A 16379-nucleotide genomic window follows, 5' to 3' on the forward strand; every position below is an offset into this window, starting at 1 on the left:
CCACCGCCTTGGTGCTCTCGGCGCGGCCTAGTCAACGTGGTCAATGAACGATATCCATCGGAAGTGGACTGTACGTGGAGATGCTGACAGTTGGGTCCACGGCCGCACGCAAGGAAATGCCTCCTTATTACGCGCAAAATAATGATTCCTCCACCTGACAGCTAGGACCCACAGGGAGGGCCTCTATATTTCACTAAAAAAATGTTCCCCCCGCTGACAGGTCGGACCCACCAGCTATATCTTCGCACGCAAGGAAGTGCCTCCTTATTACGCCCAAAAAAATGAATACCCCCTGCTAGCTGGGACCCACCATATTATTGGGCTGACTTGTGGGCCTACTAAGTTGACAGGGACGGAGGGCTTTGTCAACTTAGTCAATACTCTAGTGACCGTATGATGTCCATCCAACGGCCAAACTGCTTCTTCAACCTCTAGTCTTCTTGCTCTAGCCGCCCAAAGCAGCGTCGGTCGTGCCGCCTGCTCCTGCCTCCCATGGCAGGCTGTGCTACCGCTGAGGCCTCACCGCCCCCATACTACTCCCACCACTGGCCAAGCCATCCCTCCACTCACCTACACCCCCTGTTATTCTGTGGCGATGGTAGCCTCACACCGCAGCCGAACCAGTGAACGCTTGTACTCCTCTCCACGTGGGCATCCACTGCCGCGTCTTGCCCGGCTCCACGTCGTCCCCTTCCTAGGCCTCGCTGTCGTCCACCGCCGTGGTGCTCTCGGCACGGCGTGGTCAATGTGGTCAACGACCGACTTCCATCGGAAGAGTACTGTACGTGGAGAGGCTGATAGCTGGGTGCACGGCAGCTGCAAGGAAGTGACTCCTTATTACGTGGAAAATAATTATTCCTCCACCTGACAACAGGGACCCACCGGACGGGCCACCAGTATTTTGCGAAAAAAATCATTTCCCCCTGACTGCTGGGACCCATCGGACAGGCCATCGTATTTCGCGAAAAAACGTTCCCCCCGCTGTCAGCTCGAAACCACCGGAAGTGCCTCCTTATTACGCACAAAAAAATGAATACTCCCCCGGCTAGCTAGGACCCACCGTGGTGGGAGGCTGACTTGTGGGCCTACTAAGTTGACAGGGACGAAGGGCTTTGTTAACTTAGTCAATATGAACGATTCTAGCTCCAGTGACCGTACGATGTCCATCCAACGGCCGTAGTGCTTCTTCAACCTCTGGTCTTCTTGCTCCAGCCGCCCAAAGCAGTGCTGGTCGTGCCACATGCTCCTGCCTCTCGTGACCGGCTATTCTGCCGCAGAGGCCTCACTGCCCCTACTATTCCCACTGCTGGCCAGGCCCTGCGGTGACGGCAGCCTCACACCGCAGCCGAACCAGTGAACCCTCGTACTCCTCTCTGCGCGGGCTTCCGCTGCCGTGTCTTCCCCGGCTCCACGTCGTCCCCTTCCTAGGCCTCGCGGTCGTCCACCACCGTGGTGCTCTCCGCGCGGCATGGTCAACATGGTCAAGGAACGACTTCCATCGGAAGAGTACTGTACGTGGAGAGGCTGACAGCTGGGTCCATGGCCATTTCCCAGTTTTTTTTTGTGATTTGCCAAGTAAGTTGCTTTGTCAGGCCTGTTGGGCTGCAAATCTTTTGTAACATCCCAAATTTTCAATTTGGAATGTTATACACTAGATCATCATTACATGTCATATTTATTGCATTTTGGTTGATCCTAGAAATTTTTCACAACTCAAGGACCCTCGGAGAGAGTTGGGGATTTCGTTATTTTCATATTTGAGTTGTCTCAAATTTTGAAAATAGGATCTTTTGATTTTATTTATTTTATCATCAATTATTTCTATTACAAAAATATGAGAGAGGGAATAAAATGACCTTCCCAAAATAAAGAAATATTGAGGATTTAATAAAAAATCAAATAAGATTTTATTTGGTTTATTTGCTATTTTATTTGAATTTAGGAAAAATGCGCGTTTTTCAAAATTGCATTTAGGCCCCAAATAAATGTTAATCCTGTGTGGCTTGATTTTAGAAGCCGGGGAAAAATTTATTTCGGGATTTTTGGAGTCCGTTTAGTATTCCTTTTGTTTTTTTCAGAGCGTAACTATTTAAAAAAACGCAACCGACCTACGGGCCGTGTCCGACCCGGACACGAGACCCGTCCGGCTTTATAAGCCGGGGAGGCCCAGCCGGAACCCCACCCCAAACCCTAGCCGCCCCAAGCCCGACCCGCCGCCGCCGCCGCAGCCGCCGCCGCGCCGGCCGCCACCCGCGTCGCCCCGCCGCGCCACCACCCGCGCTGCCCCGCCGACGATCGCCAGAGCCACGCCGCCGCCGTTCGCCCGAACCGTTGAGGTAGACGCCGTTGCCTCGGTTTTCGCGAAGAAAACCGATTGGTTTTTTTAAAAAAAACATAGATCTGTTTTTTTCGTTAGATCGGTTTTTCTGGTTTATTTAAATAGCGAGCGTTCGTCCGTTCGTTCGTTTTAACGAACGCTCGTCGTTCTTCTTTTTCTTGGATTAAATCCGTGATTTTTTCTGATCGCGATTTCTGATCCGATTTTCGTTTTAGTCTAACTTTTCGCTCGTTTATCGGAATCAGGCGATTCAAGCGCCTGGAGTTTCATCTCGAAACCCTCTTTCTGATTAACCAACTCAAACAAGTTTTTGCCACTGTAAAGATTGCCTTAGATCTAGAATAGTAAACGAAGCCTGTTTCTTTTGCCCTTTGACTTTCGTTGCTTCGTTTGATTTGATTCTTTTTGCCAACCGGAGTTCTTAAGTTGAACCTTCTGGTTAGACCTCTTATTTGAGTTTTACCTGCGCATTAGCTGAGTACTTATTGTATGCTTGTTTGTTTGCGTTCGAGTACCCGGAGTGCGCCGCTTGTTACTTCGAATCGCTAGATTTCCCGGATCATCAGCAAGGCAAGTAACACTTTGATCATACCTCCTACTACCTAGTTTTATTGCATTAGATCAATCCTCACACATTACATGATTAGGATCTAATTAAATTGTGGGTTTGGGGAGTAGTTGAGGTAGTACCTATTACCTATTTATTATCAAACCTTTGGGAGCTACTTCTATGTTTGCTTATTATGCCATGCTATGCTAGTAGACGTGGATTGGGTGAGTGTATCCATGACAGAAGTGAGATTGTTAATTAATGGTTTATTTAAGGTGGCAACTTAAACACACATCTGGGTGGATTGAGGTACCTGGGTATTCCAGGATTGCCTGTTTTCTTTTGGACCGCCACCCAGGCTCAAAGGGATCATGAGATTATTCATGCTAGAAACTTCCGTGTGCAGCCACAAGCTATTATGGGCTCTAGCATAGTTGATTAAGTTGTGCGAACTCTTACAGTGGTAGACTAGCAGATGTAGGGGAAAGTAGGTGTAACGCTCTACCCGATCGTAAGGTGCTAGCGCTTCTGAAAGACTATGTCTCGGTCATCCGTCTTCTCAAACACCATGTAGTGCGAGAAACCAAATGGAGGAGATCGAGTCTTGTGGGGAAAAGTGCGCAAACCTCTGCAGAGTGTATAAACTAATCATGATTAGCTGTGTCCCCAGTTATGGTCATCTTGAGTATCTAGTATCTGGATTATCATGTGAATCTCAACATGTTACTATAAAATTAATTTTGATGGGTTTGTTTAATGATGATGCTTAATTGGGATTGAGAATGCTGTCAACCATTCTCAATGTTTAACAACCACCATGATAGTTAAATAAATTTATTCCTTTGCAGTAGGGAAAAATTGGCTTTACGCAAAACTGTAACCATAGAGCTTTCCACCAGCCAAATATGCATATAGTATAGTTGTTTCTTTCCATTACTCTCTATGTGTTACATTGCCAGCATATTCCATGTGCTAACCCGTTTCGGGCTGCAACGTTAATGTTGCAGACTCTTCAGACGATGATTAAGGAGTTTTTAGGTCATGGTTCTATACTCAGTGATGCCGTTGGAGTTGATGGACTCACTTATCTTCCAAGCCTTCCGATGTTATCGTTATTAGATGGCCTTAAGCCATATTTATTGTAATAAGTTCTCTTTTGAGACACTTGATGTAATAGTGTGTGATTGCTACTCTGCTATAAATCCTTCAAGTACTATGTGGTGTTAGCATTACTGATCCAGGGATGACACTGGAGCACAGAGATTGGACTGTTTGAGGTCTGGTCGCTACAAGGTGGTATCAGAGCACATGCTGACTGTAGGACACGACCACTAAGCTAAAGACCTAGATCACTGCTCACTCTCTTCTCTGACTCCTCATCTTTTCTACTCTTTTAGGATGGCGGATGCAAGGAACAAGTTCACTCAACCGGATAAAGACACACCCTTTGGACGTCACTTAAAGGAAGTCACTAGATATCTGAACATAGGAGTACCAAGCTTCACCAGCACCTACAACGCTACTTTACCTGAAGAAGAGCGCTGGATGATTCAAGTTCAAGTTCCAGGAAGGACTTTCATGCCAGTCACTAAGCCCTTAGAGTTTTCTTTTGATGCACCAACTTGGAGTCTAGGAAAGAGCATGGCAGCTCACATCGCCATAGGACGCATTGGAGAAGTCTACCACAATGATCTCAAGGATACTATCTACCAGATTTGTGGGCGCCGAGATGAGCACTGGGAGATGATCAGCACTAGAAAGGATAGATCAATTGCAGCTTTTATCCAGGAGTTAAACCAGCACATTCGACGTCGGGAGAACTAGATGTGCGCTGACATGATAGACCTGAAGAAGGCAAAGACAAGAATCAAAGAACTAGAGGAAGAACTCAAGGCTACACGCGAAGATTATGAAGAGGAAATTGAAGTATTAGTGGATAAGAATGCCGACCTAACAATGAAGATTGGAATATTTATGGGAGGCTCTACACCGGTAGAAGAAGACGAAGAACCCAAGGAGATTCGCCCGGAAGACTACATCATCATTGACGACACCGACTCGGATCCAGATGATAGCGATGATGACTACGTTGATGAAGCTGGAGCAGATATCATGGAGTCTGCAACCGAAGAGTATTTATAGTAGACCACCTCATCAGTAGTAGTACTCCACCTTGTAAATATTATAGTCCGAGCACTTTTGCGATAGTTAGATCGATTGTATGCCCTTGTTTGATTGATTGAATGGAGTGAATTGTTTGCTTTTGCCTCATGTGCATATGGGTAGTGTTTTCCCTTTAGACCCCTCTATTCTTAAATTCATCTTTTCTAAACCCTTAGATGCCTCCGAGACGTGACCCCGGATTTACCTTCCCACCAGAGCTCACCCAGTTGATCCAGCAGCAGAACACATTGATGCAGTTGCTAGTCCAGAATCAGAATCAGGGGAACAACAACAACAACCCACCACCACCACCACCTGTTGATCACTTAGCCCGCTTTCTTAGGCTGAATCCGCCGGTGTTTTCCAGTAGCACCGAGCCGATAGTAGCAGATGATTGGCTCCGCAAGACAGCTAGAGAGTTGACCACAACAGGATGCACGGATGCGGAGAAGGTGAAGTTTGCCGCACATCAGCTTGAAGGACCCGCAGCATCATGGTGGGAGAATTTCACAGCCACTTTCCCTGTCGACACTGTCACGTGGGACCAGTTTCAGTAGGCGTTTTGAACTGCCCATGTTTTAGCAGGAGCTATGGCCATGAAGAAGTGAGAGTTTCGCAACTTGCGCCAAGGAGGACGGACAGTTGGCCAGTATGTGGAGGATTTTAGTAAGCTAGCACGTTATGCCCAGATGACGTTGCTACGGATGCAACTAAGCAGGAGAAGTTTCTGGAAGGACTGAATGATGAGTTGAGCATGCAGTTGATGGTAGCAACCTTCAACAACTACCAGGAGTTCGTAGATCATGCTCTTATGATTGAAGGGAAGCAGCAGCAGATTGAGAATCGCAAGAGGAAGTATGGACAAGGGAAGCACAATTCAGGAGCTCAGCAGAGGCCACGTTTTACCCCTAGATCGGGAGGACATTTTTAGCATACCCATGGAGGAGGTAGCTCGCACAATCACAATGGCACCAAGAATGGTAATGGGAATGGAGGAAGCAACGGCCAGAACCGCACCAACCCATCGACCCCAGCCAAGAGAGACCTGAGCCAAGTCACTTGTTTTAAGTGCCAGAAGACCAGACATTATGGCAATGAATGTCCTGAATCCCAGAATGGAAATGGCAATGGCAGCTCTGGGAAGAAGCTGAACCCTTTCAACAGGGGACAGGTGAACCACGTTAACGTGGAGGAGGTTGAAGAGCAGCCGGATGCAGTAATCGGTAAGTTTTTGGTTAAGTCATTTACTGCACTCGTTCTTTTCGATACTGGTGCATCGCATTCAAACATATCAAGGGGATTTGTGGATAAGTATAACCTGCCCACCAAAGTACTTAGAACACCTATGTTAGTAAGCTCACCAGGAGCGGAGTATATGGCTAGCCAAGGATGTTTTCAAATGCCATTAAGTATAGGTAGGCATGTGTTTCCCTCAGATTTGATTATATTGGAATCACATGGTTTGGATGTAATTCTAGGTATGGATTGGTTGTCGGTGTATGGAGGAAACATCGATTGCGCCAGTAAGTCTATCTTGCTTACCACCCCAGAAGGGAGAAGGATCAAGTATGTATCCCGGCATGTGCCGAAGAGGACTCAAGTAAATTGTTTAACAGGAGTTGTGCAGGAGGAAGTACCAGTGGTGAAGGATTTCCCCGAAGTATTTCCAGAAGAGTTGCCAGGCATGCCACCGGATAGAGATATTGAGTTTTTGATAGAGCTTTTGCCAGGCACAGGGCCAATATCAAAGAGACCATATAGGATGCCCGCAAATGATTTGGTGGAAATTAAGAAGCAGATTAAGGAGTTGTTGGATAAAGGATATATTCGCCCAAGTTCATCGCCTTGGGGATCGCCAGTACTTCTAGTGGAGAAGAAGGATGGATCGTTAAGGATGGTTGTTGATTATCGAGGATTGAATGAAGTAACCATCAAGAACAAGTACCCACTACCGATGATCAATGATCTGTTTGATCGATTGCAAGGAGCTAAGGTATTTTCCAAGATCGATCTGCGATCAGGATACCACCAGTTGAAGATTCGGGAACAGGATATACCCAAGACGACTTTTACCACCAGGTATGGGCTGTACGAGTATACCGTTATGTCATTTGGTCTGACTAACGCACCTGCATATTTTATGAACATGATGAACAAAGTGTTTATGGAGTTCTTGGATAAGTTCGTCGTAGTGTTCATTGATGATATCCTAGTTTACTCAAAGAATGAAGAGGAGCATAAGGAGCAATTGCCTTTGGTTCTTGGAAAGCTCAGAGAACATCAGTTATATGCCAAGTTTAGCAAATGTGAGTTTTGGTTGAAGGAAGTTGGATTACTCGGACACGTTATATTCGGAGAAGGTATAGCAGTAGATCCCACTAAAGTTGATACCGTGACCAAGTGGGAAGCGCCAACCACAGTTGGAGAGATCCGGAGTTTTCTTGGACTCGCAGGATATTACCGGAGGTTTACTGAGAATTTCTAAAAGATTGCGAAGCCCATGACGGAGTTGTTGAAGAAGGATACTAAGTTCATATGGACGGAGGAATGTGAGGCTAGTTTTCAGGAGTTGAAGAAACGTTTGGTTACCTCACCAGTGTTGATTTTGCCAGACTAGACCAAGGATTATGAGGTGTATTGCGACGCTTCACGTAGAGGACTTGGCACAATGCTTATGCAGGAAGGGAGAGTTGTTTCATATGCCTCACGACAGCTTAAGCCTCATGAGTTGAATTATGCTACGCATGATTTGGAGTTAGCAGCCGTAGTGCATGCACTGAAGACTTGGAGACATTTTCTGATTGGAAACCATTGCGAGGTGTACACAGATCATAAGAGTTTGAAGTATATTTTCACACGGAAGGAGTTGAATCTTAGACAAAGGAGATGGTTGGAGCTCATCAAGGATTATGATATGAGATTGCATTATCACCCTGGAAAGGCTAACGTTGTAGCTGGCGCGTTGAGCCATAAGAGCCACGTCAACACCTTAATGACAGAAGATTTACCAAGGGAGTTAGCCGAAAATCTTCGAGAGCTATGTTTGGAAATAATCCCGAGAGGCTATGTAGCAGCATTGGAGATTCAGTCTACTTTGATGGATAAGATCAGAAAGCTCAAAGGACTGACAAGGAGATTGCTTCTATTAAGGAGAAAATGAGCAAAGGAAAAGCTAAGGGATTTCGCGAGGATGAGCATGATACCCTATGGTTTGAAGACCGTGGTTATGTGCCCAATGATCCGGAGATCAGGAAGTTAATTTTACAAGAGGCCCATGAATCACCATATTCGATTCACCCAGGAAATACCAAGATGTATTTGAATTTGAAGGATATTTTCTGGTGGACCGGAATGAAGAAGGATATTGCGGAGTATGTAGCAGTTTGTGATGTATGTCAGAGAGTGAAGGCAGAGCATCAGAAGCCAGGAGGATTGCTACAACCATTGCCGATACCCGAATGGAAGTGGGATAAGCTAGGCATGGATTTTATTACCGGATTGCCCAGAACACGTTCAGGCTATGACTCGATATGGGTTGTAGTCGATCGTTTGACAAAGGTAGCTCATTTCATTCCAGTGAAGACTACCTATACCAGTGCAAAGTTGGCAAAGATATACATGACCAGGATCGTATGTGTGCATGGAGTTCCAAGGAGCATTGTATCAGATAGAGGAACCCAGTTTACCTCAAAGTTCTGGAATCAGTTGCATGAGACTTTGGGAACCAGACTAGAGTTTAGCACAGCTTTCCACCCGTAGACAGATGGACAGACTGAGAGAGTCAATCAGATTTTGGAGGATATGCTAAGAGCTTGTGCGCTAGATTACGGATCTAGTTGGGACGAGAATTTGCCGTATGCAGAGTTCTCTTACAACAACAGATATCAATCCAGTTTAAAGATGGCCCCTTTCGAAGCCTTGTACGGAAGGAGGTGCAGGACCCCATTGTCTTGGGATGAAGTTGGAGACCGCCAGTTGTTTGGACCGGATTTGATAAAGGAGTCTGAGTAGAAAGTGAAATTGATTCGCGATAGGCTCAAGGTAGCTCAATCCAGGCAGAAGAGCTATGCAGATTCTAAACGCAAGGAGACAGTTTACGAAATCGGAGACCGAGTTTATCTTCGAGTATCACCACTTCGAGGAGTTAAGCGCTTTGGAGTTAAGGGAAAATTAGCACCACGTTTTGTAGGCCCATACAAAGTTTTGGAGCGTATGGGAGAAGTCGCCTATAAATTGGAATTGCCCGAAGGATTGTCAGGAGTTCACAACGTGTTCCATGTATCCCAGTTGAAGAAGTGCCACGCAGGGATGGCTGACATACCACTGAGAGATACGGTACCACTGGAAGCAATCCAGTTGGACAGTGATTTGACCTATGAGGAGAAACCAGTTAAGATTTTAGAGTATGCCTGTCGAGTCACCCGCAGCAAGGTTATCAAGTTTTGCAAGGTTCAATGGAGCCACCACACGGAGGATGAAGCCATGTGGGAACGAGAGGAGGAATTGCTGAAAGACCACCCTCACCTATTTTCTAGCCAACCCGAATCTCGAGGGTGAGATTCATCTTAAGGGGGGTAGGTTTGTAACATCCCAAATTTTCAATTTGGAATGTTATACACTAGATCATCATTACATATCATATTTATTATATTTTGGTTGATCCTAGAAATTTTTCACAACTCAAGGACCCTCGGAGAGAGTTGGGGATTTCGTTATTTTCATATTTGAGTTGTCTCAATTTTTGAAAATAGGATCTTTTGATTTTATTTATTTTATCTTCAATTATTTCTATTACAAAAATATGAGAGAGGGAATAAAATGACCTTCCCAAAATAAAGAAATATTGAGGATTTAATAAAAAATCAAACAAGATTTTATTTGGTTTATTTGCTATTTTATTTGAATTTAGGAAAAATGCGCGTTTTTCAAAATTGCATTTAGGCCCCAAATAAATGTTCATCCTGTGCGGCTTGATTTTAGAAGCCGGGGAAAAATTTATTTCGGGATTTTTAGAGTCCGTTTAGTATTCCTTTTGTTTTTTTCTGAGCATAACTATTTAAAAAAACGCAACCGACCTACGGGCCATGTCCGACCCGGACACGAGGCTCGTCCGGCTTTATAAGCCGGGGAGGCCCAGCCAGAACCCCACCCCAAACCCTAGCCGCCCCAAGCCCCCACCCCCCCCGCCGCCGCCGTGCTTCGCCGCGCCGCCCCACTGCCCCGCCGCCACCGCCGACGATCGCCGGAGCCACGCCGCCGCCGCCGCCGTTCGCCAGAGCCGTCGAGGTAGACGCCGTTGCCTCGGTTTTCGCGAAGAAAGCCGATCGGTTTTTAAAAAAACTTAGATCTGTTTTTTCGTTAGATCAGTTTTTCCGGTTTATTTAAATAGCGAGCGTTCGTCCGTTCGTTCGTTTTAACGAACGTTCCTCGTTCTTCTTTTTCTCGGATTAAATCCGCGATTTTTTCTGATCGCGATTTCTGATCCGATTTCCGTTTTAGTCTAACTTTTCGCTCGTTTATCAGAATCAGGCGATTCAAGCGCCTGGAGTTTCGTCTCGAAACCCTCTTTCCGATTAACCAACTCAAACAAGTTTTTGCCACTGTAAAAATTGCCCTAGATCCAGAATAGTAAACGAAGCCTGTTTCTTTTGCCCTTTGACTTTCGTTGCTTCGTTCGATTTGATTCTTTTTGCCAACCGGAGTTCTTAAGTTGAACCTTCTAGTTAGACCTCTTACTTAAGTTTTACCTGTGCATTAGCTGAGTACTTATTGTATGCTTGTTTGTTTGTGTTAGAGTACCCGGAGTGCGCCGCTTGTTACTTTGAATCGCTAGGTTTCCCGGATCATCAACAAGGCAAGTAACACTTTGATCATACCTCCTACTACCCAGTTTTATTGCATTAGATCAATCCTCACACATTGCATGATTAGGATCTAATTAAATTGTGGGTTTGGGGAGTAGTTGAGGTAGTACCTATTACCTATTTATTATCAAACCTTTGGGAGCTACTTCTACGTTTGCTTATTATGCCATGCTATGCTAGTAGACGTGGATTGGGTGAGTGTATCCATGACAGAAGTGAGATTGTTAATTAATGGTTTATTTAAGGTGGCAACTTAAACACACATCTGGGTGGATTGAGGTACCTGGGTATTCCAGGATTGCCTGTTTTCTTTTGGACCACCACCCAAGCTCAAAGGGATCATGAGATTATTCATGTTAGAATCTTTCGTGTGCAGCCACAAGCTATTATGGGCTCTAGCATAGTTGATTAAGTTGTGCGAACTCTTACAGTGGTAGACTAGCAGATGTAGGGGAAAGTAGGTGTAACGCTCTACCCGATCATAAGGTGCTAGCGCTTCTGAAAGACTATGTCTCGGTCATCCGTCTTCTCAAACACCATGTAGTGCGAGAAACCAAACGGAGGCGATCGAGTCTTGTGGGGAAAAGTGCGCAAATCTCTGCAGAGTGTATAAACTAATCATGATTAGCCGTGTCCCCGGTTATGGACATCTTGAGTATCTAGTACCTGGATTATCATGTGAATCTCAACATGTTACTATAAAATTAATTTTGATGGGTTTGTTTAATGATGATGCCTAATTGGGATTGAGAATGCTGTCAACCATTCTCAATGTTTAACAACCACCATGATAGTTAAATAAATTTATTCCTTTGCAGTAGGGAAAAATTGGCTTTACGCAAAACTGTAACCATAGAGCTTTCCACCAGCCAAATATGCATATAGTATAGTTGTTTCTTTCCATTACTCTCTATGTGTTACATTGCCAGCATATTCCATGTTCTGACCCATTTCGGGCTGCAACGTTAATGTTGCAGACTTTTCAGACGACGATTAAGGAGTTTTTAGGTCGTGGTTCTATACTCAGTGATTCCGTTGGAGTTAATGGACTCACTTATCTTCCCAGCCTTCCGCTGTTATCATTATTAGATGGCCTTAAGCCATATTTATTGTAATAAGTTCTCTTTTGAGACACTCGATGTAATAGCGTGTGATTGCTACTCTGCTATAAATCCTTCAAGTACTGTGTGGTGTCAGCATTACTAATCCAGGGATGACACGAGAGCACAGAGATTGGACCATTTGAGGTCTGGTCGCTACATCTTTAAAGACGAGGAGAGCTTTCATTCGGCTGGCCGAGAAAATGGCCCATCAGTAATGAGAAATGGGATGTACATTTTTAAAACACATCAAACCGGCAATTAGTTTCAAATATATTTTTTTCATTTCAAGATTTTAAATTACATTAATTTTTATGCATGGAGAATTTGTTGGATTTTATATTGATATACATTTATTTTTAAAATCAGTTTGAATGTGAGTCGGAATTTCGGGATTAAAAACAGTTCGGACCGCACCGAAATATTCAAAATTTCGTATAATTCTTTAACCGTGGCCACAATATGGGTTGTAATGCTAAGAAAAAGAATATGGGCTCCAAAAAACCTTAAGAATTAGCAAATGGGCTGTAAATTATTAGAAATAATGGCAGATGGGTTGTATGTGTTTTCCACAGATTTGAGGCTTTCCTAGAAAAAGGTTGACGCACAAGCCCTGACTGTTGGATGTCCATCCAACGGCCGTCGTGCTTCTTCAATCTCTGCTCTTCCTGCTCCAGCCGCTCAAACAAGCGCCGGCGGGACTGCGTGCTCCCTCCTCCCCGCGGCCGGCTGTGCTGGCGTGCAGGCCTCACCGCCCCACCGTACTCCCATCGCTGGCCTAGCCATCCCTCTACTCACCCACACCTGCTGTTATTCTCCGGCGATGGCAGACGAACCAGTAAACCCTTGTACAGTCATACTCCCCTCCGCGTGGGAAACAACTGCCGAGTCTTCCTTGCCTCCGTGTCGTTCACTTCCTAGGCCTTGCCGTCGTCCACCGCCCTGGTCAACGTGGTCAATGATCGACATGCATCTGAAGTGGACTGTACGTGGAGAGGCCGACAGCTGGGTCCACCGCTGCACGCAAGGAAATGCCTCCTTATTACACGCAAAATAATGATTCCTCCACCTGACATCAGGGACCCACCGAAAGGGCCTCTGTATTTCGCGAAAAAACGTTACCGCCGCTGACAGCTCGGACCCACCAACTATATCTTCGCACGCAAGGAAGTGTCTCCTTATTACGCACAAAAAAATGAATACTCCCCCTGTTAGCTGGGACCCAGTATAGTGGCAGGCTGACTTGTGGGCCTACTAAGTTGACAGGGACGGAGGGCTTTGTCAAGTTAGTCAATATGCACAATTCTAGCTCCATTGACCGTACGATGTCCATCCAATGGGCGTAGTGCTTCTTCAACCTCTGGTCTTCTTGCTCCAGCCGCCCAAACCAGCGCCGGTCATGCCTCGTGCTCCTGCCTCCCGTGGCCGACTGCGATGCGGTGGAGGCCTCACCGCCCCCTACTACTCCCACCGCTGGCCAGGCCATCCCTCTACTCACCCACACCCCCTGTTATTCTGCGGAGACGGCAGCCTCATACCGCAGCGAACCAGTGAACCCTCATACTCCTCTACGCGTGGGCATCCACTGCCGCGTCTTCCCCGTCTCCGCATCGTCCCCTTCCTAGGCCTCGCCGTCATCCACCGCCCTGGTGCTATCGCTGCGGCATGGTAAACATGGTTAAGGAACAGCTTCCATCGGATGTGGACTGTACGTGGAGAGGCTGACAGCTGGGTCCACGGCCGCAGCAAGGAAGTGCCTCCTTATTACACTACAAAAACCTGTTAATCCATGACAGATTTCTGATGACAGTATTGAAAATCGTCATGAATGTCCCGGTATAGCCCGGCAAGCATACTGAAGCCCGCCCTGAAGCCCGGCTAAAGCCCTAAATCTTTCCCCGTATAAAAACTAACCCTAAGACCCTCCTTCCCAATCTCAATCTCCATCCACTGCCGCCACGCCCTGCCTCTCCTCGGCCCTGTCCTCCGCCTCCACCTCCCCGCCTCCAAGCGATGACGACGCCCCGAGATCCATGGTGACGGCGGCTGCAGTGGCCCGATGGAAGAGGCGGCCATCCCTAGCCGTTGCCGCGTGCTTCTGCTACTCACGTTGACCATGGATCTGCAGCAGGGGCCTCCCTCCTCCGTTTCCCAGAGCCCGCAGCAGCTGATTCGCCATACGAAGATTCGGAGCAGCAAGCGCCGGACGAGGAGAGGGCGAGGACGGTGACCTTCTGGAGGCCCGAGCACGACCCACTCAACGGTGACGATGCCCCACACAAGGTTCGTCCCTGCCCCCTCGTCTCCTCTCCTTTATTACTTTCTCTCCCATCCCCAATCACAATTTCTTGCTTCGATTCAGATCAGTAGGAGCTCTCTGCCTCTCCAATTCCATGGACGGCGACGACCGGGACCCCACGCTCAAACCCGACGAGCTGGAACGACGAGGTCATGCGAGCCAACCATCATGATTCGCCACAGAACAATAAGGTTGACTCTCTCATTCTGTTTTTCTTTATTTCAAGTGCCTGCTGCTCTTCTCTAGCATAGTTCTGTAGGGGCTCACCAATTTTCTTTAACTGAACCTGATGTAGAAAACGTGTTAACTTCGTTTCCTGATACTCGCAAGCTACAGCCAAGTTACAGCCAACGATAGACTAGCACTGCTGGCTATTTCCTTTTTCTTCTCTCACCGTGCGAGCATTAGCAGTGTAGAATTTGTGTTAAATAACTATTAGTTAGATAAGCTGTGTGGTGGTTCACGTCTAGTTCCTAATTAGGCCATGCCAGTAATGAATAAAGCATATTAGTGTTCTTCTCCTTCGTATTGTTATTAGCCTGGTATATCTCTATATTTTTATATTGTCTTTACTCCCTGGCGTAGTTGCAAACTAATAATTAACGATGTGCAAAACTTGTCTAAGCTAGATGTACTCAGTGGCGGAGCTACAACAAATAAGTTGGGCGGGCCAATTTTTTTTTCTAAACCATACAGTCCAGTAGGCATGAGTTAGTGAAATTTCAGGTTGCCTGTATAGGGAAACTGGTAACAAGATGATGTTGTCAAGTAAAATTTGGACAAATAAACGAAATTTCTTGTGCGCTAGCTGCCTGCTGGTTCTATGGTCTTGTGCTCATCACCTGGGTAGTTCATCGGTGGCTAGCCGCTGGCAGGCGCCATGGCCATGCCCGTCGTGGCATAGGGATGGGTCACCGTAGGGGTTGCTACATGCGGCGCCCGACTGCCTGGCTATTGGACCTCTCCATCCCTGAGTGGCTTGCTCAGTGCTGAATCGGGGCAGAGAACTCATAGCTGGATGCGAGGGAGACATGCTATTGGATTAAACTATTACATGTACAAAAGAGTTTTATTTGTCTCTGGAGCTGGGCGGGCCACGGCCTTGTTTTGCCCTCATGAAGCTCCGCTAGTGGATGTACTCATCTTTGTTGCTGTTAGGATCAAATATCAATGCTAGTTGAGTCATACTACCTCCATCTTGAAATATAAGTCGTTTTTATAGGCTAAACTAGCCTACAAAAATGTCTTATATTTTGAGACAGAGTTAGTACTTGTTAGTTCCGACCATGCCTAGCTTAAGGACTCATCGGTATTCTTGATAAGAAAATCCTGCATATGTACGTACATGTTCCTATCTGAATTAATATTGGATGTTTCTTGGTGTGTGCATGTGACAGTCAAGGCACATTTTCACAATATATGTTGGTATATGGTGTTGTGAAACTTCTATGATTGAACATACCACGGCAAGATTTAGAAGTAACTTTCTTCCATCTACAAAAGTTGAGAGGCAGAGGGAGAGGCACATAGTTTTACCACTGAATAAGCTACTCCCTGAGCTAGAGGGAGGGGCACAAGATTTACCACTGAATAAGCTGTCCCATTCTACATGATTGAGGCTCTAAAATGAAATAATGAAATAGTGTAAAATCTATAGCTTTAGAGATTTAGAGGCACACATAGATAATGAAATAGTGTAACAATCTTCAGGTTTGAAAAGTTTGGTGTTCTTATTTGATCTTGGTTTGCAGCAAATAATAATATTGGTGTTGTCATTGCACTTTGGGCTCCAATGAAATTCTTGTATGTCTCAATTCTCTGTCAAAAGTTGTTTTAACAGTGTGCTAAGTTTTGTCGGATGCTTTGCCCAGGTCTATCTCATGGACACCCAGATTTTGTATGCAATTTTCTCAACACCCAGATTGGAGCCTAAGGTTGGACATTTTGATGGGACCACGGATCTTTGGATGTTGGTGCTGAGATTGATGTGGCCCTAGCTACATGTAAGCGAAGCATATGATGTCGATCCTCCATGTTGCACTGCTATCGTGTTACCTCACAAACT

The sequence above is a fragment of the Triticum urartu genome, chromosome 7A (assembly GCF_056163025.1).
Source record: "Triticum urartu cultivar PI428250 chromosome 7A, HENAU_Tu73, whole genome shotgun sequence".
NCBI lineage: Eukaryota > Viridiplantae > Streptophyta > Magnoliopsida > Poales > Poaceae > Triticum > Triticum urartu.